Source organism: Bison bison, unplaced genomic scaffold (genome assembly GCF_000754665.1).
Source record: "Bison bison bison isolate TAMUID 2011002044 unplaced genomic scaffold, Bison_UMD1.0 scf7180017864108, whole genome shotgun sequence".
NCBI classification, from domain to species: domain Eukaryota; kingdom Metazoa; phylum Chordata; class Mammalia; order Artiodactyla; family Bovidae; genus Bison; species Bison bison.
Window position 1 is genome coordinate 9,627,182 of NW_011494680.1, and position 22,656 is coordinate 9,649,837.

General features: G+C 40.0%; 1 protein-coding gene across 2 annotated transcripts in view; it reads right to left on the reverse strand.

Moving 5' to 3' along the window:
* Positions 1-22,646, reverse strand: part of PLAG1 (pleiomorphic adenoma gene 1) — a 47,005-nt gene extending 24,359 nt beyond the window's left edge. For both annotated transcript variants that reach the window (XM_010838972.1, XM_010838971.1), the window contains exon 1: positions 22,536-22,646. The gene's annotated coding sequence lies outside the window, so the exon portion shown is untranslated. The remainder of the gene's footprint in view (positions 1-22,535) is intronic.
* Between the last annotated feature and the right edge of the window lie 10 nt (positions 22,647-22,656).

Below are 22,656 nucleotides of genomic sequence, written 5' to 3' on the forward strand. Positions count from 1 at the left end.
ATGATGACACGTGGCAAAGCATTATGCAAATAGGAGGTATTTTCAGGATGTATTGTGATTTCAGAGTATCCTGATTATGATGTTTGAATATTTCTAATACTTGAGATTTCTAACTGACATCCCTTCCATAGTTATAATGCAAGACACCAAAAGAGGTGCCCATCTGAATCCTTATTTTTTTAAAAAAGGAATTCGGGGTAATGTGAGTAATTACTCCCTTAATTTATGTGCTTTGCAAATTCTAATTCAGAATTTGGCAGGTGAGTTTCTCCCACCTCATCCTACCATGAGCTTGAAGTATTAATACACAGTGATCTTTTATTTAAACCAAAACATCAATGATCTAAAACAAAGGGAGAGGACAGAAAGGAGGAACACAAGTCCTGAACAGCCCAACAAAGTGTCCCACACCCACGCACATCACACACCACACTGTGGAGGCGGGTGCTGTGCCTTCCCATACTCAGGGCCAACCTCTCAGGCAAAACCCCAACAGGTTGGGTTGCTGCGATTTTTGGTGCAGAGAAGACTAGAAGCCTCGGGTGTCAAAGACAAATTAATGACGGCTGCAGTGGGGGGACTGCTAAGCAGGGGCAAGATATGAAACTTAAATATACACGACGGAAATAAAAAGCATAGACTATGGTCATGGCCACACTGGGGAGAGCTAAGGAAATGACCACTCACAGGTACTACAGGCAACTTGCAGAAGTCAAACTGGCCACACAATGGCCAAGTAAAAGAAGGCATTTACCATTTTCTCCACTCATTTCATACCTGAGAGTTTACCTGAAGAAAACAACATGAGACACACATAACGATTTAAGCACAAGACCACCCCTCACTAGCATCAAGTGAAGACTAGACATAAGCTACCTGGCCGACCACAGGGAAGGCTAAGTACACGTGGTGCCCATTCAAAGGATGCTCTGAATTCAAAGATGCTCCTTCAAAGGAGCCTAGCTTCTGAGATGTATGTAGAAGTAACAAAAGTATGCAGGAAATAACCTTTAAACGGGGTTAGCATACACGATGAAGAAGGTCCCAATTTACAAAAGTATTGCACAGGTTCAAAGAAAAATTATACTAGAAGGAAATACCTGTTAGTGCTGAACATCATTTTTGATGATGTGAATATCAACATTCCACCAGAAATAAGATATCACATATCTAGATTTATTATATGTATATCAATGTCATTCTTATTGCTTATAGCACTTCATTCAAAATTTACTTCTTCCACATTCCACCTTTTCCACTTTTCTTTCTAGGAGACTTTAACATGTTTGGAGGCAGAAAGCAGAACCTGATTCTCACATATAATGAGGCAAGTAAAGTAATATCCAACAGAGATGCAGTTAACAAATTACAGACTTGTGGGAAACTCTACAGGACAAAATCAAACCCCAAAAAAACCCAAAAAATCAATTCTTCAAGAAAATTTTAAGGGGAAAAAAAAGAAGAGGTAACCTACAGATCAAAATAGACTTGAGAGATATGTCAACTGACTATATCAGTCAGTCAGTCAGTTCAGTGGCTCAGTCATGTCCAACTCTTTGCAACCCCATGAATCGCAGCACGCCGGGCCTCCCTGTCCATCACCAACTCCCAGAGTTCACCCCGACTCACGTCCATCGAGTCAGTGATACCATCAAGCCATCTCATCTTCTGTCATCCCCTTCTCCTCCTGCCCCCAATCCCTCCCAGCCTCAGAGTCTTTTCCAATGAGTCAACTCTTCGCATGAGGTGGCCAAAGTACTGGAGTTTCAGCTTTAGCATCATTCCTTCCAAAGAACACCCAGGGCTGATCTCCTTTAGAATGGACTGGTTGGATCTCCTTGCAGTCCAAGGGACTCTCAAGAGTCTTCTCCAACACCACAGTTCAAAAGCATCAATTAGGTCTTATTGGATTTGAATCATGCAAATTGGTTTTTAAAAAAAAAAAAAAACGAGAACTGGGAAGAATGAAACACTATATTTGATGACATTAAGGCATTACTGTTCTTTTGGGGTGTGACAGTTGTATTGTGACTATATCTTTAAAAAGAGTGTACGTTTTGGAAATACTTACCAAAACTATATGAGTGATGGGAAATAATTCTGTATTAAATTAGTGGGCAGGAGAAAGGGTGGGCGTGGGTAGGAGGACCACGCTGTCCCCCACAGAGGTGGTTACTGCTGAAACTGGTCATGGGTAGATAAGGATGCATTCTACTGTTCTCTCCACTTTTGATTTTTCAGCATTTTTGACACACTCAATAATAAGTTTTACAAAACGTCTCTAGATGCAGCGCTAAACTTAACCTCCACAACAAATCTGTATGGGATGTACTATAAATTCCACGTGCTGTGTGTGTGCTCAGTCGTTTCAGTCATGCCTGACTCTTTGTGACCCCATGGACTTCAGCCCACCAGGCTCCTCTGTCCCTGGGATTCTCCAGGCAAGAACACTGGAGCGGGTTGCCATGTCCTTCTCCAGGGGATCTTCATGACCCGGGGATCAAACCAGCATCTCTTGTGTACAAACTCCCATGGATGCTCAATAAAACCTAGGTGACGATGATGAAGTCAGAAAAGATAATATACATGTGCAGTTTCTGACTCACAACTTCTGTGAAGGAAGGAATTCACAGGATCGTATCTGAAACCCAGACACAGAGTCACAGGCCAACCAGTCACTCTACATGCTCTGCTGAAGCCAGGCAATTACCACTTGAAGCTTGAGAGGATGTAAAAGTAATAGAAACAAATACCTTTATTAGTCACGGCCTTTGAACTGTGTACATTATTTTCCACAAATAAATATTCTGAGAGAGGGTTTTCATGATTCAGGCTTTCAAACAATCATTTAGCATACAATGGCTGGGTCATTTTTAACTGTAATAAGACTGAAGGCTAAATCAGTCTAGCAAGATCAGAGAACCGTGTCTGGCTGGGAAGGGGCTGAACACAGAGGGATGGAGGTGGTGGGCACCCCACAGGAGATGGGCCCCGAGTTGTGGAGTGAGTTGATGGACCAGCATCCAGGGGAGCATCACACAGGGGAGGGGGGTGATGAGCACCTGCCAGGCTTGGCAGTGGGGTGGGCCTGTGTGCGGGGCGTATGCACGCACTTGGTCACACACATGGGAGCCTGAAGTGGTGAGGTTCGAGAAAGGAGGTGAGGCCAGGAAGGTCTGAAGGGAAAAAGGACAGTTGGATGGAAGGAGGTGGCAGAGTCCAGCTTCCAACAGCCTGGCTTAGAGAGTTCTGAACATCTCCACTGTCAGAGAAACAGAACCAGTCGGGTAAACATATATCCATCTTCAGTGGGGCAGGGAAAGAGATGGTGAGCCTTGGGCAGGAGAGCAGAGCTGCCCAGCAGCCAAGAGAAGAAGGGATTTGGGGGCAGATAATGTTGGGGGATTCTTTATCACTAGCGCCACCTGGGAAGCCCATACCATAAGGTTGCATGCTGGCTAAGTTGCTTCAGTTGTGTCTGACTCCTTGCGACTACAGACTATGGCCCACCTATGGACTGTAGCCCACCAGGCTCCTCTGTCCATGGGATTCTCCAGGCAAGAATACTGCAGAGGGTTGCTGTGCCCTCCCTCCAGGGAATCTTCCCAACCCAGGGATCAAACCCAAGGCTCTTACGTCCCCTGCTTTGGGAGGCAGGTTCTTTACCACTAGCGTCACCTGGAAAGCCCCATACTATAAGGTTGGTGGTAGGGGAACAGGGCAAGCCTGACAAACCAGTCTTCCCAGTGATCTTCGGGTAAAGTTACCTAATGTCTACTATAAGTTCTAATAGGAATCTCTATTAGAGTATGAGCTACTAATAGATTAGTATTAATTAGAACATAAAATAGATATTCCTACTCTATCAAATATTGAGTATAAATAAAAAGAAAATATTAATCACTTAATAAATTAGCATCAGTCTATTAATAGACTACTAGACTCTTAGAAGTAGGTGGCACTAGTGGTGAGAACCTGCCTGCCAATTTAGGAGACACAAGAGACACAGCTTCAATCCCTGGGTCAGGAAGACCCTCTGAAGGAGCAAATGGCAAGCCACTCCAGTAGTCTTGCCTGGAAAATCCCAAGGACAGAAGAGCCTGGTGGGCTAGAGTCTACGGGGTCGCAAAGAGTTGGACAAAACTGAAGCGACTTAGCAGCAGCAGACTCTCTGAGGTCCTGGTTCTATGATAGAACTATTAACACCATCACCAGTGCCAGGGAGAATTCCACAGACCAGAGTCCACAGGGCTGTCAGACAATGAGAGCCACTGGAGCATGTGTGTGAACTAGGTGCCACGTGGAGACTTTTTCAGGCACTGTCTCATTTAATCCTTGGTTACTTAACTTCTAGCCTCCTCCTCCTCTCCCACCTGGAACTCAGATGAGCTCAGAAACCATCTACAGGGCTGTGATGAGGCTTAAAGGAGTTGCCAGGTGGGAGCGTGCCAGCAGGGAGAGCGCAGTGAGCGCCTGGTAAAAGTAACAGCAGGTGATGTGCTCCCCACGAACCTTCCCACCCCCGGACCACGTGGTGAGGAGGGAGCAGTGCAGGCAGGTGCTCCGGGTGTAGGAGGTCCCTCGACCTGACACCAGGAAGTGAGGGGGTCTGGCTTGTGGTGGGGGCAGGCATCCAGCTGGGAGGGGAGACCCCGGAGGAGTACTGGATGGGTGGGAAGCTGGACCAAGACCCAGCTTTGATGGTTTCAGCTCAGGTGTGCTCATCTTCCGAGAGCTACACTGGGCAAGGGTGAGGGTAGATTTCATGACAAGTAAGACCCAGGTCCACGAATGGGTGACATGGATGCCCCCATTCAAGTCCAAGCCCACTGTGTGCTGGGGCCAGGAGGAGAGGCCGAGACTCATGGGTTAGAGTCTAGGCACACCCAAGACTCTGTATTCTACTCTCAAGACCCGGGAGATGGGTATGATGACATGGACATTATGCTCAGAGAAAAACAATTTGGATGGGGCTATACGGCGGTTTGATCCTTTAATGAGAATAACAGGACTGAGGTCTGGCCTTCTGCGTGGAGCTGTGACCTGAGGGTGGCCTGGAGGGTCAGGTCCCCTGAGCAGTCGAGATAACTTCCGATTCTCTCTGGACAAACCCATGGGGCATCAGGACACATCACCCCAACCCTGGAGGGGGGCACAGACAGAGAAGGTGCAGGTGAGCTCTGTGTGCATGGTTCGGGAGGCTGTGTGTGCCCCTGCTCATGTCTGCCTCTCCCCTTCTGGTGTGCGCACACGTCTCTCCACCACACCTCTGCACGTGCACGCAGTGTGTGGACATGTGTGTCCTGTGCCAACTCCCTTCTCCGTTGCTTGTCTTCCTCTCCCAGTCGGGGGTGCAGCCACCTGTCTCCCACTCCTGGTGTGTGTCTGTTCCTCTCCCCGCTCTGGGTGTCTGTCGCCTGCAGTGCACGTCTCTCCCGGGCTCTGGATGCCTGGGCGGGCGTCCAGCTTCTCCTGGGTGCGGAGGGGCCTCTCTGTCCCCATGCCCCAGTGTGGGTGTCTCCTTCACACCCTGCCGCGGGTGTGACTCCCCCACCTCCTGTGTGGGTCTCCTTCTGTCCCCACGAGTGACCCATGCCATCCTGGTCTGTACCCCACCATTTCTGGGTGTCTGTCTCTGTCCCCCACACCTGTCTTCTGGACATGTGTCACTATGTCACCCACCCCCACCCCGTGGGAGCGTGTATCTCTCTCTGGCCTGAGCCGGGTGCGCTCTCATCCCTCTGCCTCTCCCCTGCTGTCTGTCTGTAGAACTACAGACGATAGTAGGGTATGTGTAGACACACACCCAGGGTACGTGTCTCCCCTGGCCCGCTGTGGGGGTCTGTCTCCCTGGGACTCTGGGTTCCCCCGGTTCCGGGTGTGTATGTACATTCTCCCCAAGCCTGTCATCTGTGCCAGTCCTTCTCTGGGGTGCGTGTGCTTGTCTCTGCAGCCTGGCTACAAGGCTGGCCTGCTGGCGGCGGGCAGCCGTCTGTCTGCACACGATAGGAGGGCCCAGGCATGAGGCGGGGGGGGCGGGGCGCCCAAAGGGGAGATGGCTGCTTACCGTCTCCTGCCTCCCACCCAGCTGAGTCTGGCAGGATCCCTGGCCTATGGCGGGCCCTCTATCAATCTGCGAACTGAACAGGAGACAATTGTCCTGTACAAGGATGTGGACGTGGAGATGGCTGAGGCCTGGAGTCCCGGGTGGGCAGGAGACTTGAGGCCGTCCCCACCAGGCTGCAGGGCAGGCCCTGGGCAGGGAGCTTCTCTGTGACCTGGGGAGAGGATGGAGGAAGGGGGCTCGGAGCAGGCCAGATGCTGGGGGTTCACGATGAGAGGACGGAGCAGAGGGGTGAGAAGGAGACCCAGGGAAGGGGGGCATCACGCCACTGCAGTCCCAGCTCTGAACCATGGGGTTGCTCCATAATGGTGAGGACCGGTCCCATCCTGAGTCTTCCCTCCCAGCCTCACCAACCAGTGTTCCGCTCACTCACCACGCCCTAGGCCCCAGTTCCAGGACAGCACCCAGTGGGCACTGCAGGACGAGGCCCTCATCATTCCCTTGTTCTTGGCTGGATGCACTCCCCGCCCCACTCCCCCAAAAAAAACTCCCTGCTCCAGGACCACTTGAATCCTCCTACTCCCCTTATGTTTCCACTTGGTTTGGTATCTCTACAACAGAAATCCTAAAACTTACAACCGAAATTCCAACTCAACGCAGAAAAGACAGTTTCCTGATCAGGGGCCTGAAAGAACAGTGGGGTCGTAAATAAGATGACTGAGGTCTGAGTTGCTAGTTATACAGATGCTGAGTCTGAGATGCCTGGTGGCTACATCCAAGCGGCCCTGAGAATGAAGGTCTGGAACTTGCTAGTGAGAATGGGCTTGGTGATGGAGATCTGAGCAGCAGTGGATCACCACTCCAAATCTGGGTCATATTAACATTTTTGTGACTCTAGTCTCATACCTGTAGGCTCAGTTCATTCTGGATTCTGAATGAACTTCGTTTTCCGAATACCCTCCATTGCTCAAGAACCTGCAGTGCCATCTACAGCGCAGACTGCAGGTTCCTCAGGCTGCGGGTGAGGTGGTTCACCGCAGGCCCCAGCACCCCGCTGCAGTTCCACCTGGCCCTGCTCCCAACCACGGCACCTCCTCCAGGCGGACTGGTCCTCTTGGAGACTGCTGACAACAAGCACACTTCTGCCTCCTCCTAAAGCCTGCTGAAACCATCCGCTGCATCGTACTGCTCTCCCTCCTTCTGTCTAGTCCCAGATCACACCTTGTGCAAAGCCCACCTCCAGAGCCACCTCTGCCTTCCCTTGAAGATCTAGCTTTTACTGTCCATCATTCACTTGGTATTTTAAAATATTCTGCTTGGTAGCATCTCTTTCATATATCAACCTATTATCTGAAAGGTACTTAAAAAAAAAAAAGACAAGGAAAAAGGAAAGGCCAACATCAGTACCCTAAGAGGGGCAGGAGCTACTGTCCCCACTTCTTGCTCTCATTTGGAGAAAGAATAAAGAAACTTAAAAAAAAAAAAAAAAAAAACAGATGGTCTGAGATGGGACTTAACATCAGGACAGCTAAGAGGTAGACAGGTATATGAGAAAAACATTGTTGCATGGAGACTGGACAAAGTCAAGAAATGGCCACCATCAAAGTTGGCGTGTGTCTCTAATTCCCTAAACTTGCGGAGATAAGCACATGCTAACAGGATCTGGAATTTGGAATTAACAGACATAGACTACCGTATGTAAGATGGGTAAACAGCAAGGACTGAGTGTACAGCACAGGGAACTATACTCAGTATCCTGTAATAACCTATAATGAACGAGAACTGGAAAGAGAATGTATATAACTGAATCACTTTGCTGCACACCTGAATCACTGAATCACAGTTAATCAACTAAATTTCAACCGGTTTTGTGCCCCCATGGACTGCAGCACGCAAGGCTTCCCTGTCCTTCACTATCTCCCGGAATTTGCTCAAATTCATGTCGACTAAGTCAGTGATGCCATCCAACCAACTCGTCCTCTGTCAGCCCCTTCTCTCTTTGCCCTCAATCTTTCCCAGCAAAAATTAAAAAAAGATTTTGAACTTGACTTGGAAGTTCGCAGTAGTTGGAATGACACCACATGTTGCATAACGTTTTTTCAATTCTCCTGAGTGGTAAAATCGTCAGTGACGTTTCTATGAAGGAAGCTTAACATCTGAAATTAACCAAACTAAACAGTATGTTCAATTATGATATATGATTACATTATTTACTGAACTAAAACTAGACAAACATTTAAAAAGAGATGTTCATTATTCTGATATCAGAAGGCTTTGTTATAAATGTGATTTGAAGCGAAGATTAGTAAAACTGTACCAATTTAAGGTCATTAAAAAGCAAAGTTTAGGCGTACATCTTTAAAAATCTCCTTTAACTTAGTAAATTCATAAAAAAATTTCCCCCTTATCTATAACTTTTAAAAATACCTAGACAAGCAGTACTTTCTAACTGGAGTTACTATCAACTTCATGACTGAAAATTTTAGCTTTAAGACAAATTGATTTTTAAAATAAATCCTCAATATGGAGATAATTCAGGTTTACTCTCTAGCAAATTAATGTATTGAGCTTCTATGACCTGTACAGTCTAGAGACTTGTTCATAAAAAGTAACATAATTTGTTTCTGAAGTCATTACTGTTCCTTGCATACATATTACGCTTGCACTTCCTATCTCACAAGACTGCAGTAAAAATTAAATGAGATAATATAGGTGAAAACAGAGATTGCTATCCAGGCGAACTACTTTATCACTGATGCAAAGTATTAATACTCAAAATATTTGGGGTGATATAATTTAAAAGTCATGTTGGCTAATGATTCAGGGAATAATTTAACCAATCAAATTTAGTTTCTTTTTCTTTTAAACAGAAACAGTCTCTTTTGTGCTCATTTTTGGTTTTGCTTTTACTAGGAAGAACTTTTAACTAAAACTTGGCTAAAACAAAAAACACCTTATAATATTTCTCAACTTTATAAAGGATCAAACCCTCTGCTTTCATATTTCACTATTTCAAGCTATTTTGAATAGCTTGTTTAGTGAAGTGACGGATGAAACAGATAAAGGTATTTGTCTTTTTAAAAATCCCCCAAATTTCATTTTTGGCAACTGAATACCATATTTCTAAATTGTGTAACCTTTAAAAGTCTAGATTTAGTACAGCCACTGAACACAGGGCAGAGTATATGAAAATATCTTTTAAATTTATTGTAATATGCATGTTCATTCTCCCGAAGTAGTTTTGGACACTATTGCTTCATAAAACACACACACACACACACACACACACAGAAAATTAGTGCAGACAGGACAGAGGCACTGCCATACACAGGGTGGCAGCACTGAGAGCAAATACGTGCAAACAGCAGAACACTTGGAAGGGCCAGTGCAGGCACACAAGTGTGCCTGAAACCTGATTATGAAAACACTTCTTAGACACACGGGCATTATGGTTTTAATTAAGAAATTCCTTTTAATTCTGGCAGAGGTATCATGCCTTTTAGAAAAGCTCTTATGAGTCAGCCCCTGAATATGATCAACTGCCCTTCTCTGAAAAGAAATTGCTTTCTCTTCCTCTTCCTGCACTGGCTGATGGTAGGTGAGATGAGTATGATGAAACTGAAGCACCACGTCAGGACCAACGCTTAAGCACACCGATTCGATCTCTAGTATGTATTTTTTGCTGTTTTTGCTTCCCATTTATTTAAACTAAATATCAAAACCAAAAGCAGTTCATCCATTTCTCCTATCTCCCACTCCTTGCGTCTGGTAACCACCAATCTGCTCTATGTATCTGTGAGCGTGGGTTTTTTAAAAATTAGTTTATTTATTAGATCCCACATAGAAGAGATCATATGGTGTGCACCTATCTCTGACTTATTTCACACAGACCTCTGAGGTCCATCCATTTTGTCATCAATGGCAAGATTTCATTCTCTTTTATGGATGAATTAATATATATCTCACGCATGCACATGTATGCCACATCTTCCTTATCCCTTCATTCACTGATGGACATTTAAATTGTTTCCATACCCTGCCAATCACAAATAATGCTGCAATGAACATGGGGATCCATATACCTTTTCAAGTCACTGTTTTTGTTTTCTTTGGATAAATACCCAGAAGTAGAATTGTTGGATCATACAATATTTCTATTTTTTATATTTTGAGGAAACTCTATACTGTTTTTTCTATAGCGGCTGCACCAGTTTACACCACCAACAGTTCACAAGGGTTCCCTTTTCTCCATATCCTCACCAACACTTGTTATTTCTAGCTTTTTTTTTTTTTTAAACAGCCATCCTAACAGCTGTGAGGTATTATCTCACTGTAGTTTTGATTTGCATTTCCCTAACGATTAATTATGTTGAGTGTCTTTTCATGAACCTGTTTGCCATCTGCATGTTTTCTTGGGAAAAATGTTTACTCAGATCTGTCCATTTTTAATTGGATTTTTTTTTCTTTGCTCTTGAGTTATATGACTTCCTTATATACTTTGAATATTAGTCCCTAATCAGATATATGATGTGCAAATATTTTCTCCCATTCAGTAGGTTGTCTATTAATTTTGTTGATGATTTCCTTTGCCACGGAGAAAGTTTTAGTTTGATGTAATGTCACTTTTTGATTTTTGCCTTTATTGCTTTTGCTTTTGATGTCAGATTAAAAATAATTATTGCCAAGACATGTGTCAAGGAGCTTATTGCCTATGTTTGCTTCTAGGAGTTTTATGTTTTCAGGTCTTATGTTCAAGTCTTTAATCCATTTTGAGTTAACTTTTGTGTATAGTTTAAGATTGTGGTCTAGTTCCATTCTCTTGCATATGGCTTCCAGTTTTCTCAACATGAATTATTGAAGAGACTGTCCTTTCCCCACTGTATACTCTTGGCTCCCTTGTCATGCATTAATTGACCGAAAATGCATAGGTTTATTTCTGAGTTCTCTATTCTGGCCCATTGATCTGTGTGTTTGTTTTTATTCTGATACCATACTATTCTCTTACTATAGCTTTGTATAGTTTGAAACTAAGGAAGTGTGAAGCCTCCAACTTGGTTTTCTTTCACAAGATTCCTTTGGGTACTCCAAGTCTTTTATCGTTTCATATAAATTTTAAGATTGTTTGTTCTCTTTCTCTGAGAAATGCCTTTGGAATTTTGATAGTGATTGCAATGAATCTGTAGGTTGCTTTGGGAAATATGGACATTTAAACAACGTTAACTCTTCTAATCCATGAGCACAGGATATCTTTCAATTTATTTGTGACTTCTTTAATTTCTTTCATGAATGTCTTAACAATTTTCAGAATACGGTCTTCAACAATTTTAAGTGGGATGGTTTCCTTAATTTCTCTTTTGGATAGTTTATTATTAACATATAGAAATGTAACGTATAGATTTTTTTATATTGATTTTGTATCTTGCAACTTTACTGAATTCATTTACTAGTTCTAACAGGTGTTTTTTTGGGGGGGGGTCAGGGGAGTCTTTAGGGTTTTCTATATAAAGTATCATGCCATCTGCAAATAGTGACAATTTCATTTCTTCCTTTCCCGTTTGGATGTCTTCTATTTCTTTTTGTTGCCTAACTGGGCTGGCCAGGACTTCCAATACTGTGTTGAATAAAAGTGGTCAAAGTAGGTATCTCTCTTTCCTCCTGACTATCAAGGAAAAGGTTCTCACCTTTGAGTGAGAAAAGATTCTCATCACTGAGTATGATGTTAGCTCTGAGCTTCCCCATACGGTCATAACTATGTTCAGGTACATTCCCTCTTTACTTGATTTGTTGAAAGTTTTCTTTTTATCATAAATATTAAATCTTGTTAAATGCCTATTCTATATCTATTGAAATGATCATATAATTTTTATCCTTCAATCTGTTAATGTGACATATCACACTGATTTGTGGATGTTGAACCATCCTTGCATCCCTGGAATAAATACCATTTAATCATGGTGTACAGTCCTTTTAATGTATTATTGAATTCGGTTGGCTAATGCTTTTTTGAGCATTTTTGCATCTATGTTCATGAAAGAGGCATGCCTACTTATTCAGTTGCTCAGTTGTGTCTGACTCTTTTGTGACCCCATGTACTGTAGCCCACCAGGCTCCTCTCTCCATGGAATTTTCCAGGCAAGAATACTGGAGTGGGTTGCTGTTTCCTACTCCAGGGGATCTTCCCAACCCAGGGATCAAACACATGTCTCCTGAGTCTCCCACATCGGTAGGTGGATTCTCTACCGCTGAGCCACCTGGGAAGCCCATTCATCAAAGATACTGGCCTATGAGGTTCTTTACTTGCGGCATCCTGTCTGGTTCTGGTATCAGGGTAATGCTGGCCTTGTAAAATAAGTTTGGAAGAGTTCCCTCCTCTTCTATTTTTTGGAAGAGTTTGAGAAGGATTGAAATTGCAAGCATACCTCAAAGATATTGCAGGATTGGTTCCAGACCACTGCAATATAGCAAATATTGCAAAAAGCAAGTCATATGATTTTTTTTTGTTTTCCCAGTACATATAAAATTTACGTTCACACTATCCTGTAGTCTATTAAGTGTGCAACAGAATGTCTTAAAAAACAATGTAATTAAAAAATACTTTATTGCTAAACAATACTGATCATTATCTAAGCCTTCAATGAGTTGTAATTTTTTTTGCAATAGTAACATCAAAGATCATTGATGACAGATCACCGTAACAAATACAGTAATGATGAAAAAGTTTGAAATATTCTGAGAACTACCAAAATGTGACACGGAAGTGAACACAATGCTGTTGGAAAAAATGGCAACAACAGACTTGCCTGATTCAGGATTGTCACAAACCTTTAATTTGTGAGAAACACAATACCTATAGAGCGCAACAAGATGAGGCATGCCTGTAAGTCTTTAATGTTTGGTAGCATTCACCAGTGAAGGCATCTGGTTGATCCCAGACTTTTGATTGTTGGGAAGTCTTGATTACTGATTCAATCTCCTTACCAGTAACTCATTTGTTCCGATCTTCTATTTTGTCATGATTCGGTCTTGGTAGGTTGCTATGTTTCTAGAAATTTGTCCATTTTTAGGTTGCCAATTTGTCAGTGTGTAGCTGCTCATAGCTGTCTCTTAGGATGCTTTGTATTTTTGTGGTATTAGCTGTACTATCTCTTTCATTTCTTATTTTATTTTAGTCCTCTTTTTTGGAGGGATGAGTCTAGCTTAAGGTTGTCAATTTATTTACCTTTTCAAAGAACCAGCTTCACTGATTTTTTCTATCATCTTTTTAGTCTCTATTTCACTTTTTTCTCTAATCTTTCATGTTTCCTTCCTTTCTTTTTCTAGTTCCTTGAGCTCTTTTTCTAGTTCCTAAAATATCTCTAAAAGTTAGGTTGTTTCTTTGAACATGAAGATATAACATCTATGAATATTCATGTACCCAACATAGGAGCCCCTAAATATATAAGGCAAACACAGGGAGAAATACACAGCAATACAATAATAGAACAGAACTTTAAAACCCAACTTACACCAATGGTTAGATAATCCAGAAAGAAAATAAGGAAATATCAGCCTTAAATGACACATTAGATCAGGTACACTTAATGCATATTTGCAGAACATTCTACCCAAAAGCAACAGAATACACATTCTTCTCAAGTGCACATGAAGCATTTTTCCAAGACAGACCATATGTTAGGTCACAAAACAAGTCCCAGTAAATTTAAGAGAACTGAAATCACATCAAGTATCTTTCCTGAACCACAAAGGTATGAAACTAGCAGACAATTACATGAAGAAAACCAGAAAACTTCCAAACATGTGGAGATAAAACAAAATGCTACTGAACAACCACAGGGTCAAAGAAGACATCCAAAGAGAAATTAAAAAACAAAAACCCTTGAGATAAATGAAAATGAAAATGGAACATACCAAAATTGATGGGATGCAGCAAAAGCAGTTCTGAGAGGTAAGTTCATAGCGATAAAGCCTAACTCCAGAAAGAAGAAAAGCTTCTAGCATATATTTAAAAAGATAACCTTTTAGCTATGATTAAGAGTATTTCATGATAGGAACTTCTTTTAAGAATAACATGATCTAGGGAACAGAAATTCTTATTAAATAGAAGCAGCTAAAGTTTTAAAATAACTATCTTAAATAGATTATAATGTCCAAAAAAAAGGGGTTTTAAGGAAAACACTGTTACACTAATAAAAAAAATAAAAAAGCCTAAAATATCCCTAAAGTATCAAATGCTTTAATGAGTAAAATTTCAAATGCAATGAATATGCAACTGATAAGAGATATAAGCAACACTAAACCATTCATCTCCACTTTTCTTTGAAAAATAAGTATAATAATTGAATGTTATAATTATTGAAATAATTTTGCCCACATATTTAAAAAATACATTTTCATTACTATCAAAGGATAGATGTTTAGGAACGTCTGTAAACTACCAGACTTTCACATGTGTTCACTTTTACTCACAAACTTTTGAGGCATACAGAAACAGATTCGGGTACAATAACAACTTTCAATTAAAATTCCCTATATTTCAGCAGTACATCAAATTATCTAGTTAAATATTTAAAACCATCATTCTATGTCTAATTAAAACAATTACTTGATAGTTTATTTTCATTTTGATTTGGGTAAGTGATTATGATAATATATTTTACCTGTAATATCTTTTAAGATGTGATGTCCACCAAATTATAACTAAGGGATACCTGTCTTATTCAGTTTTCTTATAAGAAAGCTAAAGCAACTTATATTAAAAGCTAAACCTGATATGTGTACTCTACACAGGGCATAGTTAAATTAGTTATTTATTGCATGACAGTAGCTCTGAGAATGCTCAAACTTTATGAAGCAGAAAAAGAAAACTATAAAATATCACTAACTGCTGTTAGAGGTATGCCTTATACCCATGGGCAGTTTGTTTGAGCCATTTTAAACTATTCCAAATAAGAACTACTAAGACTGCTTCTACCACTCATAGTATAATTAACTTTTTATTATATATCTAGTTCTATTTTACTGCTGAGACACTGTGTATTTGAATAGTAATTTTAGGCAAAATTCTATTAATATTAGAAGAGGAATATAATTGACATTGAAAACTTACCCAATTAAATTACTTTAGACAATAACAAATGAGAAAAACACATGAAAAATATTTTCTCAGTTTTATTCAGAAAACAATTTTAGAAGAAGGGGAGCAAATTCACGTTTGAGATATAGTTTATAATCAGATATGATAATCATATTAACATTTACATTTAAGGTTATAATAGATCTTATCTAAACATATAAAGTGACAACTCTCCCATAAACTGCAAATTTAGAGCAAATTTAGTTTTAAAGTAAAGGAGCTAGTTTCTCTTCCTTGGAATGGAACAGTTAAAGAAATTAAATTTAGGAAATGCACATAATAGTTTTAAAAAGGTAATGTACCCTTATATAAAATAGTATTTTCATTTCATTGTCTAAAGTTGATAAAAATAAGACCTATTAGTGTAACTGTTTTAGAATATGATGAAAACTGATGTGGGCTCTATGTAATTCCAGCATTAAGGCAATACAAGGAAATAAAATCAAGTTATTGAGAAAATCTACTAGTCTAAAATTCAACTGATGCCATTTTGAACCTGCACATTTGAACTACCTCAAACTTTCAGGTTCAATTTCTTAAAATTCTTCTGATTAAGAACAATTCAGTCAACTTTTTACTAAAATATCTTCAAGTAGAAAAAAACTGATTAAAACATTTTTCTAATTCTGCCTATTAGTCAAAGGGACTAAATTCCTCATTCTCCGACTTCTAGCTGAACAGTCTCCAAAAATATATCTCAAAACTCAACGCTCTAATGTCAAACTATTGATTTAAAAGATAAAATTTTTCAAAAAATCAGATGGCAGCCTTGTAGTTGTAGCATTTCATCTGACAATTAACATTTCCATATTCAGAAATAAAAGATAGGATACCATAAATAATCAATAAACAATGTGCAATTCCAACATTGGTTTGACACAATAACTCAAATATTTAATATCTGAAAGCCTAAAATGAGTCTCTGATTCTCAAAAAAAGGTAGGGCTCAAGGCTCTGCAATAACAGATAACCACAGTCTGCTGAGACCCTTGAAGAAACGATGCCTCCTTTACCCTCAAAATATTTTCTAATATTAAAAGAAAATTCCACTCTTGAACACAATACTGTAATAGATCTAGATTCTCCTTCAGAAAATCAATTGCTAATTAATAAATGGGGAAGAAAATTTCTTTAACTGTCAGCTTACCCCTAAAAACACTTCAGAAGTCAAAAAGTTTGTGAGTGTTCTTATCTTTACCTTGTGAAAAGCTTTTAAAATGTTACTGAGTCTGGAAGAAATGACTTAAATTGTCCTAAAAAAAAGTCCACAAAGTACACTGTTCTTAAACCAAGGTTTTAAATTTTATTTCATTAACTTAATGGGAAGTTTTAAAGTTTCTGATGAAGAATTAAGAAAATAATTTTCAACAGTTTCTAAAATTTTTCAGAACACTTCACTTAGGTACACATTTGAAATAATCTTTACTCTTTTAAAAAAATAACAAAAAATCATTTTTCCTTATTTAAAAATAGAGTATTCCAAATAATCTCTACACATTATTCTTAGAGTTTAATTTAGTTTACTACAAGTCTAAAGATATGGAGGAAAAATTGGGGAGGAATCTATTTTTAAAAGGTTACCATAAACCAGCAATTTGTATTAAAAATACTCTCTTACAGATTTCCCCAGTTATCACTCTCATTTTGGGGGAGTAAATTTACTATTATTTGCTTTATAGTTAGTTATTCTGTATTCACAGAAGTCAAAATTTTAAATTTACCACGATTACATCTGATATTCTCATATACCTAGTTCTTTCCCCATTAATTTTGGACATTTCCCCATTAAATTTGGACACTTAGGTTCTTATAATACACTTTTCCTTACAATTTTTTTTTAAGAAAAAAAAAACATCTAAAAGAACATTTTTGCTTTCTAACACATTCAATATTTCTAGGTTTTCTATGTATTTAGATTAGGAAAAAGTTTTCACTTAAAAAAAACACAGGGAAACACTTCAAGCAAATTGCTCCTCCTATTAACCTAGGATACAACTGCCTAAATTCATTCCTTCTACATAGGCATACCCATTTCTTGGGTTGCCATCTCAAATTCCCCCCCCACACTGTGGTTAGTTTTAATGCCATGTCCCTGCAGTAACTCTGTTTACAAGACATCCAGGGACTTTTCAATACCAACAATTTTAATGCAGTATCACGCCACTTCACTTTTTAAAAATGAGATATTGTTTTCTAAAACTGGGATTTTGTTCTCTGATAAGCATTTAAAAAAAAAAAGAACAAAAACCTTAACACTTGAACAACACACACCAGTGCACACACAAAATCAGAAAGCAAAAATACCAAAGCACCCTTGGTAGTTCCTCATCACCATATCCTTGTCAATACCACCCTGGAGGGAGGAGGCAGAGACAGGTGGACACCCAGGGTAGAATGTAAGCTACTGGGCACTAGGCCAAGCGACTCAAAACTAAAAATCAAATTATGCCCCTGCAATAACGGCTACTAGGCTTTCATACATGAGTATTTCTCACAACTCCAAATGTTAATAACTACACATCAATACTTCCAGAAAATGTTACAATGTAAAATTGTGCATTTAATTTCTCAAATTAAATTTGCTAATGAGATATAAAAGTTGCCCTGTTATAAAAGAAATGTAACACAGTAGATGTCAGGTTCAGGCTTTTTCAAAAAAAGAAAAAAATTAGGTACTGAAATACACACAAAAGTAAAAATTAGTTACCTCCAAGTGGTCTTATTATAAAATGGAAAAGACTTCCCCTGCATGAATTCTAAAATCATAGTTAACTTTCAGTTCATCAATTCACTGTACCCTGCCCTCACATTTAACTTATTTGTAAATACTTTTCCAAGGCTACCTAAACACTTACTAATTGGTTAAATATGCTGCCTACATTAATTCCTGTTACAATTAAAGAAATTAAGGGTCAATTTTTGCTCCTCTGCAGTGTCTGATATATTTTCAAAGTATTTGATGTTTCAGATAAGGTGTTCATCAGGTTTTTAAAACAGTTAAAAAATGGCTCAAGGGACAACTGTTAGCCTTTTTACCTTGAACACATTCACTATCCTGGACTTTGTTGAACACATTCAGTTGTTCTTGCCTTCTTCTGAAACTCTTCCTTTACTCAAATAACTTATCTAAAGAATCTAAGATGTTATCAATATAAAGAGGAAAATTTCTATTTATTTCCTATACATTTGGAAACACATCAAAAAGAACAAGTATTCCAGATTGTGTAAGTAAAGTTACTCAGTAAAACTTTTTTCTTGGGTGTGTGTCTGTGTGTATATATGTGTAACAGGTAACTTTTCAGACATTAATTTTCCAAAGAACAAGATTCTAAATAAAAAACATTAAAACATTCCTGGAAGGAACCAATATTTTGATTACACAGCTCAAGGGGCAAATGATTATCAAAACAAATCTTCAAAGACAGCTATAGATACACGTTTTAGTTCTCAAGCTTTTCAAATCTCAAAGACAGCAGCATTATATTTCATTCAGCAAATAACAATTTAATCCTTAGAAAGGAAAATTTCCAGAATACCAAACCAAAATGTATATAGTGACAACCAGTATTATATTAAAAACAAAGGAAAAAAAAGAACACCTTTGGATGATTTTAAAACACCAAGAGTACACTTACAACTTTGAAAATATACTGATAAAAACATATTCACTAATTTATTTAGCTATAAGATGTCTGTTTATTAAAATATTTAGATTGTAATAAATATGCAGATGTTGAATTTTATCAGAATTAGCCCATATTTATAAATCATCTTCCACAGCAGCTAAATTCCTTATAGAATGTCCAATAGCAAAATTAGACATATAAATTTCAAATAAGCATCTCCAGCTATGAGGCTTCTCTAATTCTACCTGAAATAAAGATTATGAGTATACAACAGCCTTAACTTATTTCTGTTAATTGGTACAATTTAACAGAAGCTTCAGGAAAAGGATGTTCAACAGGTAGTATTTCTTAGGCATTACAAAAGCTCAGTACAATCAAATTCAAATGAGTAATTATGCTATGTCCCAGCTAAGTAAGACTCTCCAAGGAATTACAGGTTTTATACTTGTGTGCTCTGAGTGTATTTTCTGATTCAGACAAGTAGCCAGGTGTGTAAAACCCAAACATGAAGAAGGTTTCATACCACCTTTTGTGATATAGAAAAAAAAAAAAATCACAATACCAGCACTTTTATTTAGGATGACAATAAATTAATCATAATGTGAAGTGTCCAAGCAAACTGAATAACTCCATGGTCACATGTAACTGGAAGAAATACTTCTCCTTCACATTTACAGAAACTGAATTTATTGATGTTAGTAACGGGTTTGTCAAAGTGGCAACTATTCAAGATCTAAAAGTCTCACTTATTTTAAATCCATACTGAATTTGACTACTTATAGTCAATGTAACTTCCTCCAGCCAAACTACAATCAACATGTAAGATAAATTTCAAAGGTTTTATAAGTATTAATGGCACCATGAAATCTCTGCGAAGATTATTTGGGGGGGGGGAGTTTCCCTTCTCCACTGACAGTTTAATCACTTTCCAATCAATTTTGATTTAACAGTGGTTCATGGGATTAATTTTTTTAATGAGTTCTTAGAAAGTTGCAATTGCTTCCAAAATCAGAAACCACACTACACTGATGTAACTGCTACTATGGAGGTCTTTACAGAAAGGTGCAGGTAAGAGTTCAGATGTGAACACAGGTTAACGTACACCAGACTTCAAAATAATAATTTGTACAGTATGGCCAGAAAAAATATTCTATATAATAAGTCTAAAAATCCAGTCCTTATATTAATCCATTTCTATAAATCATAAAAACAAAGGAAAATAGGCATCTATTCCAGAAACTTCATATACCTGTGGAAAACGGAACATAAGTAAATTCTATTCAAGGTGAACCTTAATGTCCAACAGAGTACAGCACACAACTTACATATTTTCAATTTTGAAAATATTGTGAAAATCTAAGCCATCAGAGTCAACAGTAGTTTATGATCAGTAAACATTTCCTGTTAAATAACACAAATAAATTCAACTTAAAAGATGCAAACCGGTAGGTCACAGGACTTTAAAACCTTTTCATTTCAGAGGCACAGAGTTACTGCACATGTATAGGATGGGGCTTTAAAATGGGTATGTGTAAACTTTTCCATGGTGTTGGTGTATGTGCTTTTTTTTTTCCCTTAAAGAAATGCCTACTGCTTACAGAGTAAAAGAATCTCCACCACTCTGTCTGCAGTTTTCAACCAGAAGTCCTCAGTGTACCTTAAGCCAAATTGAATATTAGGTATTTTACAGCTTTTACAAAATGGCTGTAAAATCATGTTATGGGCATACACAGCTCTTTGATCTCACTGCACAGAATTCATAACTGTTCAATAATGCTATACCATTACACCACACACCTTAAACTATTTTCATTTTTCCACAATTCCTTCCAAAATCAGCTTCCAGAGCACAGCAATGTAACATGCAAAGTTCCTGGGAGGGCTTGTTACACAAAAGAACAGCTTGGAAACAAACTGATCTACACAATATCCATCTTCTGTTGAGCCTGCTTTAGCCCTCCTTTCCCTCCATCACTGCTAAAGGTGGGTGCGTTTGAGTCATGGAAAGAGGAGGCTCTTCCATCACCACACCCTCCCAGCACCTCTGCTGCTGGTCCTCACGCAGGGCTTCTGTGTAGGTGATGAAAAATCGTAAGAAAAGAGAAGCTGTCCCTTTAAAATGCCCTGCTCTGTCCCACATCCCACGTGGAAACCAACATCAGCAGCACTTTCCCATTAACTTCACTGTGATGCAAAAGGCACCATCCTTTTCTATACATAAAACCAGAAAACCTCGGCTGGACATTCTATCCTGAGGATGAGCAGGTGAAGCAAACGTGTCAGGAGGCGAGTAGCTCAGTAACTCCGCACCCCACCCCAAAAGGTGCTCCAGTCTTGCACACCAGCCTCTGTGTGCACCACCACCTCTCTACCCCTCCTCTGTAGAGCCTAGTTTAAAGAAAGGAGGGAGCCACCAACAAAACCTGAAGCATAAATGCGACGAAAATGCAATTCAAAGCCGAAAGGGTTTATTCTTCCAATCACACATATTAACTCTATTAAGAAAATGGCATCACTTTTTTTTTTCCACCGGGGGGGGAGAAAAAAAAACCCGCAACGATCATTAAAACAGAGTTATAAAATAGCAAATATAGTGTTTATCTTATGTCAGATCAGCCCACATTACCAATAAGTTTAGCAGTTTCTGCACTACCACCTCCCCCCCCCTCCCCCTCCTTCTCGAGCATCGGATTTTCACGTTTTCTCATTGTCGGTTGAGTTATAAAAGGCTTTTGCCCTTCGAAAGTTTTGAAAAAATAAATAAATATTAACTCCTTGGTCCCTGCAAAGTCAAAATGGACTTCAGGGGAAAGGCGGTTCATCCTTTTACCTTGAGCGAGAAAAGGGGGAGCATCCCGGATTTTTTGGGATTTTTTTGCGATTTTTAAAAAATTTTTATTTGGTTATATGCCTGAGTTCTCCCTCCATTTTGGTTGTTTATGATACTGACAACAAGCTGTCCCTGGTCTGTGCAGATCTCCTGCTTTCATTTAGCACCCCCCTCCCCCCCGCAGCCACACACCCGGGGCTCACACCTCCTCGCAGACCCCGCACCCCGACCCCGACTCGCCCACCTGAGGAAAGGGCGAAAACAAATGCATTTCTCCAAAAAAGAAAAACCTCTTTTGAAAAAAGGGGCAAAGTTCCCCCCAAGTCACTCCAAGTGCCCCCCAAATATTGCCGACTGCGGGTTTCCGCCAGGCCCTTTGGGGACCCACCTTCCCCCGGGATGTTTTGGTAGAAAATGCGGAGAGTTTACTCTCAAAACCGAATTTATATTAATTTTTCCCTTATTTTTCGGGTCTCTAATGTCTTCCGCTCTCGCTGCTGCCGCTGCCGCTGTCACAATATTCGCAGCACCAGAGAGGAGGCGGAGGAGGAGGAAAACTTTTCAAACTTTCCAGACCCTGAATAAAGGGGTTTTTTTTTTTCCCACCGACCTCACCTTCGGGTCTCCAGCCGCATCGCCCCCTGCCCTGTCAGAAGCGACTTCGGGAGTCCCCGCACCCCCGCCCGATTATTTTTATTTTATTTTTTATTATTATTTTTCTCTCTGGGGTCCTGAGCAGGGGCTGAGAGCAGCACAAACTTTTTCCTCCTCCTTTCGCCGCCGCGGCTCCTCTGCCCCCTCAGCGAGTCCCATAATTTAAATAACCCTGATATTTCTCCCGCTAAACGCCTCTCCGCCGCCCCGGACCCCGGGAGAACTCACCGCGGGGCTTTAACATCCTCCCTCCGGCCCGTCCGCCGCCTTTACACCGCCCGCGGAATTTCTAATAATTTTTTTCTCATATTTCGGGCTGGACGCGGCGGGCCTGGAAATTGTTTCCTTA